Below are 15677 nucleotides of genomic sequence, written 5' to 3' on the forward strand. Positions count from 1 at the left end.
ATAGATCTTCTATTTTTTTTCTTTCATTATTCTTTGAAACCTATGGACTAAAATTCTCCTCTTTCATTACTGTGGGTGTTTTTATAACTCATTCAAGAATTGGACCTTTTTTAAACTTGAAATACAAAAAAGATACAAAAAGAAACAAAGAAAATTGCAACAATAACACTGCCACTCGGAGGCTGGAGGTTTGTGTATTGGAAATGAAACACTTTTACTTTTCTTAGTGATTATCCTGGCTTGGCACTCCAAGGTCTCACTGCTTGTTTATAGAGAGTGATAAGAAGAAAAGCATACAGATGTCCCTTTGAAGTATATCTTTAACCAGAGAAAAGTGAAAATAAAACTTTATTGTGAATCTATGCTTAATCTTGTAAAAACCTTCCAAGCTAGAGCAGCAGTGTTTGTTAGCTGGAGAACAACTTCAACAGCAGAAAGAAACTTTAAGCCTGCAAAAGATATTCTTAGAAATTCAGAAATTATCAAACACATTTGAGAGGACGGAGAAGAAGTTGGAAGACTTAGAGCATCTGACAGTAAAATAGGATGAAGAAAGAGATATTTATCAAGTGGAAAAAGTGGAGATTAGAATCCTAAAAACCAAAGAGGAAAATGACCATAAAGAAATTAAATCTACTGATATTTATGGTGATTGGTTTGTTTCTAGAAATGGAAAGAGTAGAATACTGAAAGAGGAATTAACTGGAGGGGAACTCTACCCCAGATGGCAAGACACAGAAGAAGAAACAACAAAAGAATTTATGGATTTAAAGAGAGAAATTTTATTAGCAACATCATTGATAACACTACTGACAATTAAAGGTAAGTTGATTATGGAAACAGAAGAAGGGCATCGAAATTACAAGAGAGATTTTATAAGCAAGGAGTTGCTAAGAGGAGTCCATACAAATTTGATTAAGGAGATGATTAGAGGACTGACACCACAAATGGCAGAAGACATGAGACTGTTTTGCTACTAGAAAGATACAGGTTGATAGATGGAAGAGTATAATTTAAAACTAGTTAACTCCAAGGGTTCAGAAACATAATAAATGAGTTACAAATTTGCCAAAAAACATGAAACATAGAGAGAAAATCTTTAATTGGGTAGTGCCCGGATCAGACCGGTTCAGACCGGTTCAGAACGGTTCAAACCGGATCAGACCGGTTCAAACCGGATCAGACCGGTTCAAACCGGTTCAGACCGGCCCAGACCGGTTCAGACCGGTTCAGACCAGATCAAACCGGCCCAGACCGGTTCCAACCGGTTCAGACCGGTTCAAACCGGTTCAGACCAGCCCAGACCGGTTCAAACCGGTTTAGACCGGATCAGACCGGTTCAAACCGGTCAGACCGGATCAGATTGGTTCAAACCGGTTCAGACCAGTTCAAACCAGTTCAAACCGTTTCAGACCGTTTCAGACCGGTTCAAACCAGTTCAGACCATTTCAAACCGGTTCAGACTGTTTCAAACCGGTTCAGACCGTATCAAACCGGTTCAAACCGGATCAGACCGGTTCAAACTGGTTCAGACCGGATCAAACCGGCCCAGACCGGTTCAAACCGGTTCAAAGCAGTTCAGACCAGTCTGGTTTGAACCGGTCTGATCCGGTCTATTCCGGTCTGAACGGGTCTGAACGGGTTTGAACAGGTTTGGGCTGGTTTGGGCCGGTCTGAGCCGGTTTGAACCAGTCTGAGCTGGTTTGAACTGGTTCAGATCGGTTCAAACCGGTTCAGACCAGTTCAAAAAGGATCAGACCGGATCAGACCGGTTCAGACCGGTTTAGACCGGTTCAAACTGGTTCAGACCGGTTCAAACTGGTTCAAACCGGTTCAGACTGGTTCAAACCGGTTCACACCACTTAAAACCGGTTCAGACTGGATCAGACTGGTTCAAACCGGTTCAGACCGGATCAGACTGGTTCAAACCGGTTCAGACCGGTTCAAACTGGTTCAGACCGGTTCAAACTGGTTCAAACCGGTTCAGACTGGTTCAAACCGGTTCAGACCGCTTAAAACCGGTTCAGACTGGATCAGACTGGATCAGACTGGTTCAAACCGGTTCAGACCGGATCAGACTGGTTCAAACCGGTTCAGACTGGTTCAAACCGGTTCAAACCGGTTCAAACAGGATCAAACCGATTCAGACCAGTTCAAACAGGCTCAGACCGGTTCAGACCGGTTCAGACCGGTTCAAACCGGTTCAGACCAGTTCAAACCGGTTCAGACCACTTAAAACCGGTTCAGACTGGTTCAAACCATTTCAAAACGGATCAGACCGGTTCAAACCGGTTCAAAGCGGTTCAGACCGGATTAGACTGGTTCAAACCGGTTCAAACCGGATCAGACCGGTTCAAACTGGTTCAAACCAGTTCAGACCGGATCAACCCGGTTCCGTCCGGATCAGACTGGTTCAAACCGGTTCAAACCGGATCAGACTGGTTCAAACCGGATGAGACCGGTTCAAACCAGTGCAGACCGGTTCAAACCAGATCAGACCGGTTCAAACCGGATCAGACTGGATCAGACTGGTTCAAACCGGTTCAGACTGGTTCAAACCGGTTCAGACCAGTTCAAACCGGTTCAGACCACTTAAAACCGGATCAGACCGGATCAGACTGGTTCAAACCGGTTCAGACCGGTTCAAACCGGTTCAGACCGGTTCAGACCGGTTCAGACCGGTTCAGACCGGTTCAGACCGGTTCAAACCAGTTCAGACCGGTTCAAACCGGTTCAAACTGGTTCAGACCGGTTCAGACCGGATCAGACTGGTTCAAACCGGTTCAAACAGGATCAGACCGGTTCAAACCGGTTCAGACCGGATCAGACCGGTTCAAACCGGTTCAGACCGGATTAGACTGGTTCAAACCGGTTCAGACCGGTTCAAACCGGTTCAGACCGGATCAGACAGGTTCAAACCGGTTCAAACCGGATCAGACCGGTTCAAACCGGTTCAGACCAGTTCAGACTGGTTCAAACCGGTTCAGACCGCTTAAAACCGGTTCAGACTGGATCAGACTGGTTCAAACTGGTTCAGACCGGAACAGACTGGTTCAAACCGGTTCAGACCGCTTAAAACCGGTTCAGACCGGATCAGACAGGTTCAAACCGGTTCAAACCGGATCAGACCGGTTCAAACCGGTTCAGACCGGATCAGACTGGTTCAAACCAGTTCAATCTGGATCAGACCGGTTCAAACTGGTTCAAACCGGTTCAGACCGGATCAGACCTGTTCCGTCCGGATCAGACAGGTTCAAACCGGTTCAAACCGGATCAGACCGGTTCAAACCGGTTCAGACCGGATCAGACTGGTTCAAACCGGTTCAAACCAGTTCAAAACGGTTCAGACCGGATCAGACTGGTTCAAACCGGTTCAAACCAGATCAGACCGGTTCAAACCAGTTCAAACCAGTTCAGACCGGATCAGACTGGTTCAAACCGGTTCAAACTGGTTCAAACCAGTTCAGACCGGTTCAAACCGGTTCAGACTGGTTCAAACCGGTTCAGTCCGGTTCAGACCGGATTAGACTGGTTCAAACCGGTTCAGACTGGATCAGACTGGTTCAAACCGGTTCAAACAGGATCAGACCGGTTCAGACCAGTTCAAACCGGCTCAAACCAGCTCAAACCGGTTCAAACCAGTTCAAACCGGTTCAAACCGGTTCAGACCAGTTCAAACAGGCTCAAACCGGTTCAGACCGGTTCAAACCGGTTCAGACCGGTTCAAACCGGTTCAGACCGGATCAGACCGGTTCCGTCCGGATCAGACAGGTTCAAACCGGTTCAAACCGGATCAGACCGGTTCAAACCGGTTCAGACCAGTTCAAACTGGTTCAAACCGGTTCAGACCGGTTCAAACCGGTTCAGACCGGATCAGACTGGTTCAAACCGGTTCAAACCAGTTCAAAACGGTTCAGACCGGATCAGACTGGTTCAAACCGGTTCAAACCAGTTCAAACCGGATCAGACCGGTTCAAACCAGTTCAAACCAGTTCAGACCGGATCAGACTGGTTCAAACCGGTTCAAACTGGTTCAAACCAGTTCAGACCGGTTCAAACCGGTTCAGACTGGTTCAAACCGGTTCAGACCGGTTCAGACCGGATTAGACTGGTTCAAACCGGTTCAGACTGGATCAGACTGGTTCAAACCGGTTCAAACAGGATCAGACCGGTTCAGACCAGTTCAAACCGGCTCAAACCGGCTCAAACCGGTTCAAACCAGTTCAAACCGGTTCAAACCGGTTCAGACCAGTTCAAACAGGCTCAAACCGGTTCAAACCGGTTCAGACCGGTTCAGACCGGTTCAAACCGGTTCAGACCGGTACAAACCGGTTCAGACCACTTAAAACCGGTTCAGACCGGATCAGACTGGTTCAAACCATTTCAAACCGGATCAGACTGGTTCAAACCGGTTCAGACCGGATTAGACTGGTTCAAACCGGTTCAAACCGGATCAGACCGGTTCAAACCAGTTCAGACCGGTTCAAACCGGTTCAGACCGGATCAGACTGGTTCAAACCGGTTCAAACCGGTTCAGACTGATTCAAACTGGTTCAGACCGGTTCAGACCGGATCAGACCGTTTCAGACCAGTTCAGACCGGTTCAAACCGGATCAGACTGGTTCAAACCGGTTCAAACCAGATCAGACCGGTTCAAACTGGTTCAAACCGGTTCAGACCGGATCAGACCGGTTCCGTCCGGATCAGACAGGTTCAAACCGGTTCAAACCGGATCAGACCGGTTCAAACCGGTTCAGACCGGATCAGACTGGTTCAAACCGGTTCAAACCAGTTCAAAACGGTTCAGACTGGATCAGACTGGTTCAAACCGGTTCAAACCGGTTCAGACTGGTTCAAACTGGTTCAAACCGGTTCAGACTGGATTAGACTGGTTCAAACCGGTTCAGACCGGTTCAAACCGGTTCAAACCGGATCAGACTGGTTCAAACCGGTTCAAACCGGATCAGACCGGTTCAAACCGGATCAGACTGGTTCAAACCGGTTCAAACCGGATCAGACCGGTTCAAACTGGTTCAAACCGGTTCAGACCGGATCAGACCGGTTCCGTCCGGATCAGACAGGTTCAAACCGGTTCAAACCGGATCAGACCGGTTCAAACCGGTTCAGACCGGTTCAAACTGGTTCAAACCGGTTCAGACCGGATCAGACCGTTTCAGACCAGTTCAGACCGGTTCAAACCGGATCAGACCGGTTCAAACCGGATCAGACCGGTTCAAACCGGTTCAGACCGGATCAGACTGGTTCAAACCGATTCAAACCAGTTCAAACCGGTTCAGACCGGATCAGACTGGTTCAAACCATTTCAAACCGGATCAGACTGGTTCAAACCAGTTCAAACCAGTTCAGACTGGATCAGACTGGTTCAAACCGGTTCAGACCAGATCAGACTGGTTCAAACCGGCTCAAACTGGTTCAAACCAGTTCAGACCGGTTCAAACCGGTTCAGACCGGATCAGACTGGTTCAAACTGGTTCAAACCAGATCAGACTGGTTCAAACCGGTTCAGACCGGTTCAGACCGGATCAGACCGGCTCAAACCAGATCAGACCGGTTCAAACCGGATAACCGGAGGTTTGAACCAGTCTGGGCCGGTTTGAAGCTGTTTGAACCGGTCTCGGCCGGTCTGAATCGGTTTGATCCGGTCTGAACCGGTCTGAACCGGTTTGATCCGGTCTGAACCGGTTTGAACCGGTTTGGGCCGGTTTGGGCCGGTCTTTGATAATGATAATAATGTATACAATGTGTAGTGTTATGATAAGTAATAATTGGATATGAATATTGAATGGTACCCATGAAAGGAAGTTTAGAAATCCTTTTGGATTATATATAAAGGTTAATAAAAAAGAACTAAGTTAGATTCAGTTAAGTTTTGATTATTAGGGGGAAAATGTTATGATACAGGATATCGTCAAATAAAGGAGGGATAATGATAACAACATATATATATATATATATATATATATATATATATATATATATATATATATATATATATATATATATATATATATATATATATATATATATATATATATATATATATATATATATATAGGTACAACATAAGGAAACTGGATGTAAATTGTAAACAGTGATTTGGAAAGGAGGATTAGAAAATTTTGTTGCTAAATATTATGGATGTTTAGCTAGAATAGGACATAAGGATTCAGTGTTATTGGAGGATTTTAGAAATAGTAAATGAAATGCCAGTATGTGGTTATGTATTAAATCTTGGTATATTTTATGATGAGGGAGAACATTTAAACAATTATAGTCAAATGAAAATGGAGGTATGATGATGGTAACATGTATAAATATCTGAGTTAAAATACTTGAGTTAATGTGAATTATGCTTGAAGACTGTGGAAGAGATGCACGAAAGTCTTTTGTAACCAACTAATATACTTTCTACAGTATGTAAAGAAGGAAGATTTTTTTGTGTTGTGTTTGTTTTGAAAATTAAAAAAAATGTATTAAAAAAAGGATGTAAGGCTGAGTCAATAGCAATAGCACTTAGACCTATATACCATTTCACCGTGCTTCACGGCCCTCTCTAAGCAGTTTACAGAGTCAGCCTATTTTCCCCAACAACCTGGCTCCTCATTTTACTGACCTCAGAAGCCTGGAAGGCTGAGTCAACCTTCAGCCTGGTGAGATTTGAATTGCCAAATTGCAGGCAGCCGGCAATCAGCAGAAGTAGCCTGCAGTACTGCACTCTAACTATTGCGCCATGGCGACTCAGTGAGGCTAGTGCAAGGATGCAATATTTTGGGTGAAGGCTCATGAATCCAAAGAACTCAACCCACCATATTCCCAGGATGTCTGCACATCTTATGGAGTACTTTGTCAAATGCTTTACTGAAGTCAATATTCAGAGCACTTCCATCATCTATAAAGAGAGATAACCTGATCAAAAATGAAACCAGGTTTGTTTTGTAAAGTTTGTTCTTGGCAAATCCATGCTTGATGGTATATTGCACGTTTTCAAGATTCGTACAGAACAATCTTTATATTCTGTTCTAGATAGTTCCAGGTAGATAGCAATAGCACTTACATTTATATACCGCTTCATAGTGCTTTTCCAGCCCTCTCTATGCAGTTTACACAATCAGCCTCTTGCCCCCAACAATCTGGGTCCTCATTTTACCCACCTCGGAAGGATGGAAGGCTGAGTCAATGTTGAGCCGGTGAGATTTGAACTGCCAAACTGCAGCTAGCAGTCAGCTGAAGTAGCCTGCAGTGTGCTGCACTCTAAGCACTGTGCCATCTTGGCTCTATAGATTGGTGTGCAGTTTGCTGGAAATTCCATTCTCCATTTTGGAAATAGAGATATTTATTCTTCACTAGTCATCAGGTGCTTCACCAGTTCTCCAGGACTGCTCAGTGATAAGAACTTGGACAAGCCAGCTAATTTTCTAGTATTCTAAGGTTAATTGAATGGTAAAGGTTTCTCTCAAACTCAAACTTCAATATTTGTAGAACACATTTATGTTGTGAGAAAATGAATCTAAATAGAACATAAACAACTATGACTTTTCTTGGTTACCTCTTACTATTTTGTCATCTTCACTGAAGATGTCGCATTGAGATTCTTTTCCTTTTATTATGAATATATTGAATTCTATGGTCCTGCATTTTTTTTCTTACTAGAATTGTTTGCAAATATACTATTATCTCCTTGTTTAGAAATTTCAATTTAGCCTCTGAACTTTAGCTCTTAATTTTCTGCCATGGGATCTCTTTCTGCCCCTCCCATATTTGGGCATACCAGGGGTTGTAACACAAATACGTACCTATTTCCCTGGCCTTGCTGATAAGGAAGAGAGCCTGTGGCTTAGTGGCAATTACATCGGCCTGGTATGCAATACAGCCCTGGTTCGAATCCCAGTAAGGGTATGGCTAGCTGATGAGAGCTAAATAGTTTGAAATGGATCTATACTAGTCTCCCTTTATTTATTTATCAGCACAAATACAACACAAATATAAAAAGGCAACATTAAAAATAAAAATATGGGTTTCTGTCTGGATGGTTTTCTGTGATGAGCCGAATGACAGAAAGAGGGAGTAGCGAGCTCCCTCCCATATTTGGGCAAATTAGGATTACCAGGCTTGAAATTTTAGGCCTTGATAATTTAGAACTATGCCGCCTACATTCCAACCTAAGCACAGTACACAAAATTATCTGCTATAACGTCCTACCTGTCAACGACTATTTCAACTTCAACTACAATAATACATGGGTAAACAATATATACAAACTCAAAGTAAACCGCTCCAAACTCGATTGCAGAAAATACGACTTCAGCAATAGAGTGGTTAATGCCTGGAACACTCTACCTGATTCTGTTGTTAGTTCCTCAAACCCCCATATCTTTAACCTTGAAATGTTAAACTCACATGTTTCCTAAGAGGTCCCTAAGGGGGCATTCATAAGCGCACCAACGTGCCTACCATCACTGTCCTACTGTCCCCATTGATGTTACTCATTTTATGTGTTCATGGCCATGTTGTACTTATTTATATCCATCTATTTGTACCAATCTCACGCGATAATGTCCATGTCTATACTAATACCTGTTACCTTGTACATGTTGACAAATAAATAGAATAAATAAAATAAAATAAATAAAATAAATAAAATAAATAAAATAAATAAAATAAATAAAATAAATAAAATAAATAAAATAAATAAAATAAATAAAATAAATAAAATAAATAAAATAAATAAAATAAATAAAATAAATAAATAAAATAAAATAAATAAAATAAATAAAATAAAAGAAATAAATCTGGTTACTTTCTCCCACTGCTCCTGTTTCTTTCATTTCCTCAGTTAAATTTTCCTCACTGATATTAGTAACAAGCAGGGGTGGGCTGCTGGGGGTTTGCAAGGGTTCAGGAGAACCTCTAGCTAAGATTCTGTGCAGTTTGGAGAACCTCCAAATCCCACTCCTGGCTGGCCCCACCCACCTCACTCAGAACATCACCATAGGAAGTTTCTTTTAAGAAAAGAAATGGTGGCAAAGCCAGCCTGGTTGGCGTATGGTAAAATTTTATCTCTCAACTCTGGTGACCCAATATTAAAGCTGAGGGAAGATCTTGAATCAGAAGGTTATGTTTGTCATTGGTTTGCTTATCTGGTTTACTTAACTGAAAGAAAGGTTTAAACTGGATAAAAAGTGTTATGGATTTGACTTTGTTAAAAGTGAATTGGGAATTTCATTATGTGGCAATGATGAACCTATTATTGCTAAGATCTACAAAATGTTATTGAAATTGAATTTGGAAAATGAACATGTAAAACATTGCATTATTCAGTGGGCAAGGAATTTTGGATATAATGTGATGCTTGAACAATGGGAAAATATGTGGACGAAGGGTTTAAAATTTTCACTAAATTATAATCTAAAAGAAAATTTCTATAAGATGATATACCATTAGTATTTAACACCAGATAAGTTATCTAAGATGTATAAAGGTATGTCAAGGTATGAATGTTGGAAGTGTAAAAGTAAAGAAGGGACTTTATCATCTATGATGAACATGTGATAAAGCCAAAAAAAATTGGAGTATGATTCATATTTTAATACAGAAAATTTTGAAAATGGAGATAAAAATGAAACCAGAACTTTCCCTTTTGGGCCTAATGGAAAAAGAACAGGAGAAAAAATGTGGAATTTTGAAATTATATATGTTGACAGAAGCAAGACTATTGTATCAGAGGTGAAATCCAGCAGGTTCTGACAAGTTCTGGAGAACCGGCAGTGGAAATTTTGAGTAGTTCAGAGAACCGGCAAATGCCACCTTTGGCTGTCCCCAGAGTGGGGTGGGAATGGAGATTTTACAGTATCCTTTCCCTGCCACGGCCACCAAGCCACTACGCTCACCAAGCCACACCCACAGAACCAGTAGTAAAAAAAATTAAATTTCACCACTGTATTGTATACACAAAAATGGAAGGACATTTGATTCCTACTATGGAAGAATTTGATGGAGTTGTCTGAAATGGCAAAATTGACCGCTTTGATTAAAGAAAAGAACATAAGTACTTTTGTTTCCATATGGAGACCACTTCTGAACTTCTTGCCTGATGTGGAAAAGAATGAACTTCTGATTTTGGGTTTTACCAAGTAGATTGATAGATCTTTATAGAAAAGGCTTGATACTTCATACTATTATGAAAAACAGAAAGTTGTGATTTGATGCTAATGCCTTATTTTACTGTAACAGAGAAAGTCAATGCTTCTTTTTCTTTTCTTCTTATCTCTCCTCACTTCTGTTCCCCCTCCCCCTTACTGCTTTTCTATTTACTTTTGTATTTTACAACATTTTGTAAAACTCAATAAAAATGTTAAACTGGAATATTGTAATTTGTCTCTAGAAATGCAACCTTGAAAATAAATGATGGACAGGCTCAGAAATATATGGCAGCCAGATTTCAGCAAGTGAGTTCACCTGAGCTAGTGAATAGGAGAGGTGAGAGCATCTCCATGTGACAGTTTAATTGCATCTAACAATTTTTTCTTTTGGTTGAGACTTTGTACTTGACTCATATGAAAGTCTGAGAAGAATTAGAAGTGTTTTTATTACTGACTGCCCAAGTATTTATTTATAGGGGGAAAATGTCTGAACCAAATGTAATTTCTAATGTTGGATTTTCCCCCTTACCAGAAGGAGCCCCCTTGTGGAGTTCTGTAAAGCTGTTACCATGGCAACTCCACTGTGCTCGACAGTAGAAGCCATTTAACAGCACAACAGGGTGTATCTTAAGAGGAACACAGGCTGATTGCGACAGTACTACGGGACGGCACTGCAACAACCACAACTTTGCCAGTACAATTGCTGTGAGGAACCTTGAGATTTCAATCCTATGGAATTAATGGATTCTAGATTTCGGATGCCTTCTTTAAATTAGTCCATTTGAAGTACCTTGATTCAAAAATTGGTGTCCTTTGAGATATTGTTTCGCCCAATGGAAGATGACAAAAGGAATGGGAGATGGGATGGCGGACTCATAAATTGCAAACAAGATGCCGCTATGACCCTTGTCAGACCTGCCCCAGTTAGATCCCTAGGAAAGAAAGACCCTCAACTCAATTTGGTTCAAGTGACAAGTTATTTTACTAAAGATCAGTGGTTGGAATGAAAGAAAAGCTAGATCTGAATATTTCCACGCAAGAGGTTACATTTCTCCCCCTTTCCATGCCCCCCCTTGACCAGTTCAACAGTGTCCAATAGCATCCTGGTTTGATGTTTTGGGAACCACTTTCAAGTTGGGCACTTCTCAAAATGGTTTCACATTCTGTTCCTAGGCCAGGTATCCTTGGAGGCTGGATTATTCCAGTTTCACACCTCTGGTTCCTGTCAGCTTGTTGCTCCCTTCATCTGTCTCCTTCTCTCCAGCCAAGGTTTTCCCAAATCCTTTCCCTTCCCTTCTTCCTTTTATGGCAGGATGCCAATGAAGCAAAGCAAAACAGCTGAAGATGGTAGATCTGACATTCCTCCTCCCCCTTGACAGGGGCGTTAGTCCTGCAGGAAAAGAAACAGAGACAAAGCATGAAGGGAATAATTAGTTTGGTTTCAATGGGACTTGTTTGGATATTTGCTGCGCAATCTGTGACGAAGTTTGGGGCTTGGACATGCTGTGTGTTCACCCCACTAATGGTTTCTTCACTACCGGTTTGGTAGTGGGAGCGCTCGCTAAGCTTGCGTGCAATACATCTGGGCATGCACAGAACCTTCTGCACATGCGCAGAAGGTCTGTGATGACATCTGGGTGAGTGGGGCGGAGCCTCGCACCACCACCACTACCGGTTGGCCTGAACTGATGCAAACTAGGAGAATACCACCTCTGGTTCACCCACTCTATCTCTAATGGGAGAAAGTGTTTCCATACAATTCCATTCCAATGTTTGTGAGAGCCCAAGATTTCTTTAATTTCAAAGCGTGGTTCGCCCATGATTAAAATGGGGAGAGGGTGGTGGTTTTGTTGCCAGACTTGGGGGAGAAGTGATTGCTGGTTTCAAAAGGCTACAGTGGAAAACTGTGGTTGAGTGGACGCATCTAAGAGATTTCAGTAGGTCTAATTGGATGGTGACTGGGTTAATAATCTTGGTGATAGGGAAAGGACCAGTGTAGTTGGGACCCATTTTTTTCCATTTCTGCCTGGACTGAAACTGTATAGTGGAAAGGTAGACTTTGTCACCAACATTAAAGTCTTTTGGTCTGGAGCATTTTTTATCCACCTGTTTTTTATATATATTTCCTGCACCTCTTCTAGCACTTTGCAAACCACTGGCCAGGTGCTCTATAGTTGGATGACCCATTCAGCTAGTGATGACATTTATGGTTTGATTTGAGACATTTTGGGCACAGCTACGAAGTCCTGCCCAGATGAAACTTTAAAATGGGTGAAACTAGTGGTGCTATGCACTAAATTATTGTAGGTTGCATTTGAGATAGGGGAGAGGTCAGCTCAATTGTCTTGTTGGTAGCTAATGTAGCATCTTAGCTACTGTGTTGTGGTCTGCTGGTGGCCTGCAGAGCTGGCAGCAGAGTCAGACAGTGAGGAGGTTGGGGAGGAACATGGACCAGTTCTGGAGTCTGGGGAAGGCTCAGACGATGGCTCTGCATCGGAGGCAGAGAGGGGGCCAGGGCCATCTGGTAGTTATGTGCTCCCTCCAGAGCCTCTGGAGTCTGACATCAACAAGGCAGAGGAGCAGAAGGAGCCTGTTCCCAGTGTATGCATGCACAGAGCTGCCAGAAGGCAAGAACAGTTAAGACAAAAGGGGCAACTCAGGAGTAAGGCTTAGAGATGAACATGGGACATAAAGGAGAACCAAACTGATGTGAGCCTTTTCAGGAAGCAATTTTGTTCATTCTGGTCAGTTTAAACTCTGAAGCTCTGTTTGACTTTGTGCTCCATTTGGCCTTGCAAAATGAATTGGAAATTAGGTCTTTGGCAGCATTTCAAGGGAGATAAAGGTGGATCCTTATCAGCCTTACCCTGAAAGACTGTGGCAGACTTCTGTCAGACTCTTCACAAACTGTTTATGAATCTTTACGGACTGTGAATTAACATAATTCACAGCTGTTTAAATAAAAAAAGGGTTTTGGGGAACTAAGTGTGTGATTTTTACTGTCTCAGAAAGCCTAGGTCAAAACATACTGCTCAAGGATCCCATTTGCGCCTTCACTCCTCACCCCCCAGCAAACTGTGAAGTAAATTGAACTCTGTGATCTGATATGATGCCTTCTGGGACTCCATGGAATCTATATGTCAACTTTGAAATGGATTAAGCCTGTCACAGCCATTTTTCTCAATTTCTGGCACACTTTGGGGTGGGGTGGGGAGCTCTGGAATGTCAGGTCAGACATCCACAACTTACTATCTCATGGGAACCAAGGTCATCCCAACAGGTGCTGGCCAGAGACTGGAAGAGGTTACCAAGGAGATACCAGAACTTACAGGTTCGAGAGGGTTGCCATTCCAGGGTGGCTTTTACTTTTCCAGGGTCCAAATCCTCCCTCTCACTTGATACTCGATAGTCTAGGTCAGTGATGGGGAACCTTTTCGGCATCGAGTGCCCAAACTGGAACGTGTGTACATGCACATGCATGTGTGAGTGCCGAAAATCCGAAGACCAGCTGGCCAGGGCGCACATGCCTGTTTTTTGGCCGTTTTCAAGCTGTTTTGGGGGCTGTTTCCAGGCACTCTATTTTTAAAAAATGGCTAAAAAAGAGTCCCCCAAATTCCCCCCAAATGGCCTGTTTTATGGCTATTTCAGGCCATTTTCAGGCTGTTTGGGAGGCATTTTCAGGCCATTTTCCAGCACTCTGGCAAAGACCAGCTGGCTGGCGCACACATGCTTGATTTGTAGCCATTTTCAAGCTATTTTGGGGCTGTTTTCAGGTGCTCCATTTCCAAAATATGGCCTCAAAACAGCCTGAAAAAATGGTCTGGAAAATGGCCTGGTTTTGACCATTTCAGGCTGTTTTCAGGCTGTTTATTGAGCCATTTTCAGTCATTTTCTGGTGCTCCAGCAAAGACCAGCTGGCCGGCATGCATGTGCGTGGCGGAAACCAAAAGAGCAGCTGGCGACAGTGCTCCCACAGTGAGGGCTCTGCATGCCACCCCTGGCACGTGTGCCATAGGTTCGCCATCACGGGCCTAGGTAGTAAAAGTGGTTCTTCCTGTTTCCCCCCTTTCCACCAGATCATCGGGCCCCATTTGTCTAGCCAAGACAGCCCCAGGATTACTACTTCAGTCATTTTCAGAACTATCCACAAATTGGATAGTCTCCCAATATTGGCCCAACTCTAGCCACACTGGTAAGTTGCAGGGGACCCTCCTATCATTGCTCCATCAACCTGCTCGAATCTCATGGCTTTGGGCAGTTTATTTGCTTGGATCCCTAGCTTCAGAACCATTGATAGGCTAATTTAGGCATCAGATGCAGCCTGAGTCTATTAGGGCATTCACTCCTCCGCGAATTCCTGTCTTTGGCACCACAATTTTAGCGGGGATGGCAAAGGGGTGGATGGCTTCACTTACCCTCAGGTCTCTTTTGCACTCATCTTCACTGTCGTAAGAGCAGGATGCTGATCCCTTTCAGTGGGAGTTCCCTCTCCCTCACTTGAGGGAGAGGAGACCACAACGGCCTGGCATGCCAAGCTTGACTTTTCCCGGGCTTTCTGCAGCAGCTTTTTTGGTCTGGTCAATGTGGCAGGGGTTGCTTTTGACTGGGGCGAGTGCCAGGCATTCAGTGGCTCTATGGCCTTGCTGGCTGCCCCTGAAGCATTTAATGAGCAGGGTAGAGGGTGGAGTAATTCATCGACCAAACCGGTGGCTTTCTTGATTTCTCTTGGGTTTTGGTTCAGGTGTGCTGTGCTTCTTGCACTGCTTCAGCTTGAGGTATAGTGCCATCTGGTACCTTTCATGGGTTCGTTTGGGGACTCCCCAGCAAAGGCAGGCCCGCAGAAGCTCTTGGTCCAAACCTTCTTTAAAGTGGTAGACCAACAGTCAGCCTGGCCACTGCCTCATTTGGCCATTTACTCTGTGGAACTCCCAAATATATTCTTTTGTGGGCTGGCCCCTTGCTTCAGGTTTCTGATTTCTGCTTCAACTTTTAAGGCTTGTGAGTCATCTTCGAATCTGGTTCTCAGGTCCTCTAGGAATGCATCGATGTTCCCCAACTCTGGTGCATCTTCATCATGTAGTCTTGTCACTTACACCATGGAGTCTCCCTCCAGGTTTGCAGCTATGGCATTCACCATCACCATGTCCAATAGGTAGGCAGGGGCATAGCAGTTCAGGTGGGCCCATACCTGGTTGAGGAAGAACGCCAACTTCTCTGGATCTCCATCAAATATGGGTTTCATTGGCAGTAGGTCTGTTGGTGGCAGAGTAGGGGGAGTGCCCACTCTCCAGGGAACAAGCCAGGGCCAGGGTAGTGGGGCCACAGAAGGTGTCTGTGCCATCTGGAGGGGAGTTGAAGTTGGCCCGCTGGACTCGTTGCTCACTGGTATCATGGGCGGTTTCACCTTTGGGCTGGACTCCCTGCTGCTTGTAGTCCGGGAGTGGGACTGGCCACTTGGGCTAGCAAGGTTGGGCTCGGGCTTCAGTAGGCTAAGAGTGGTTGAGTTGCCCAAGCTGC

This window comes from Natrix helvetica (genome assembly GCF_964273705.1).
Source record: "Natrix helvetica genome assembly, chromosome: 5".
Lineage (NCBI taxonomy): Eukaryota > Metazoa > Chordata > Lepidosauria > Squamata > Natricidae > Natrix > Natrix helvetica.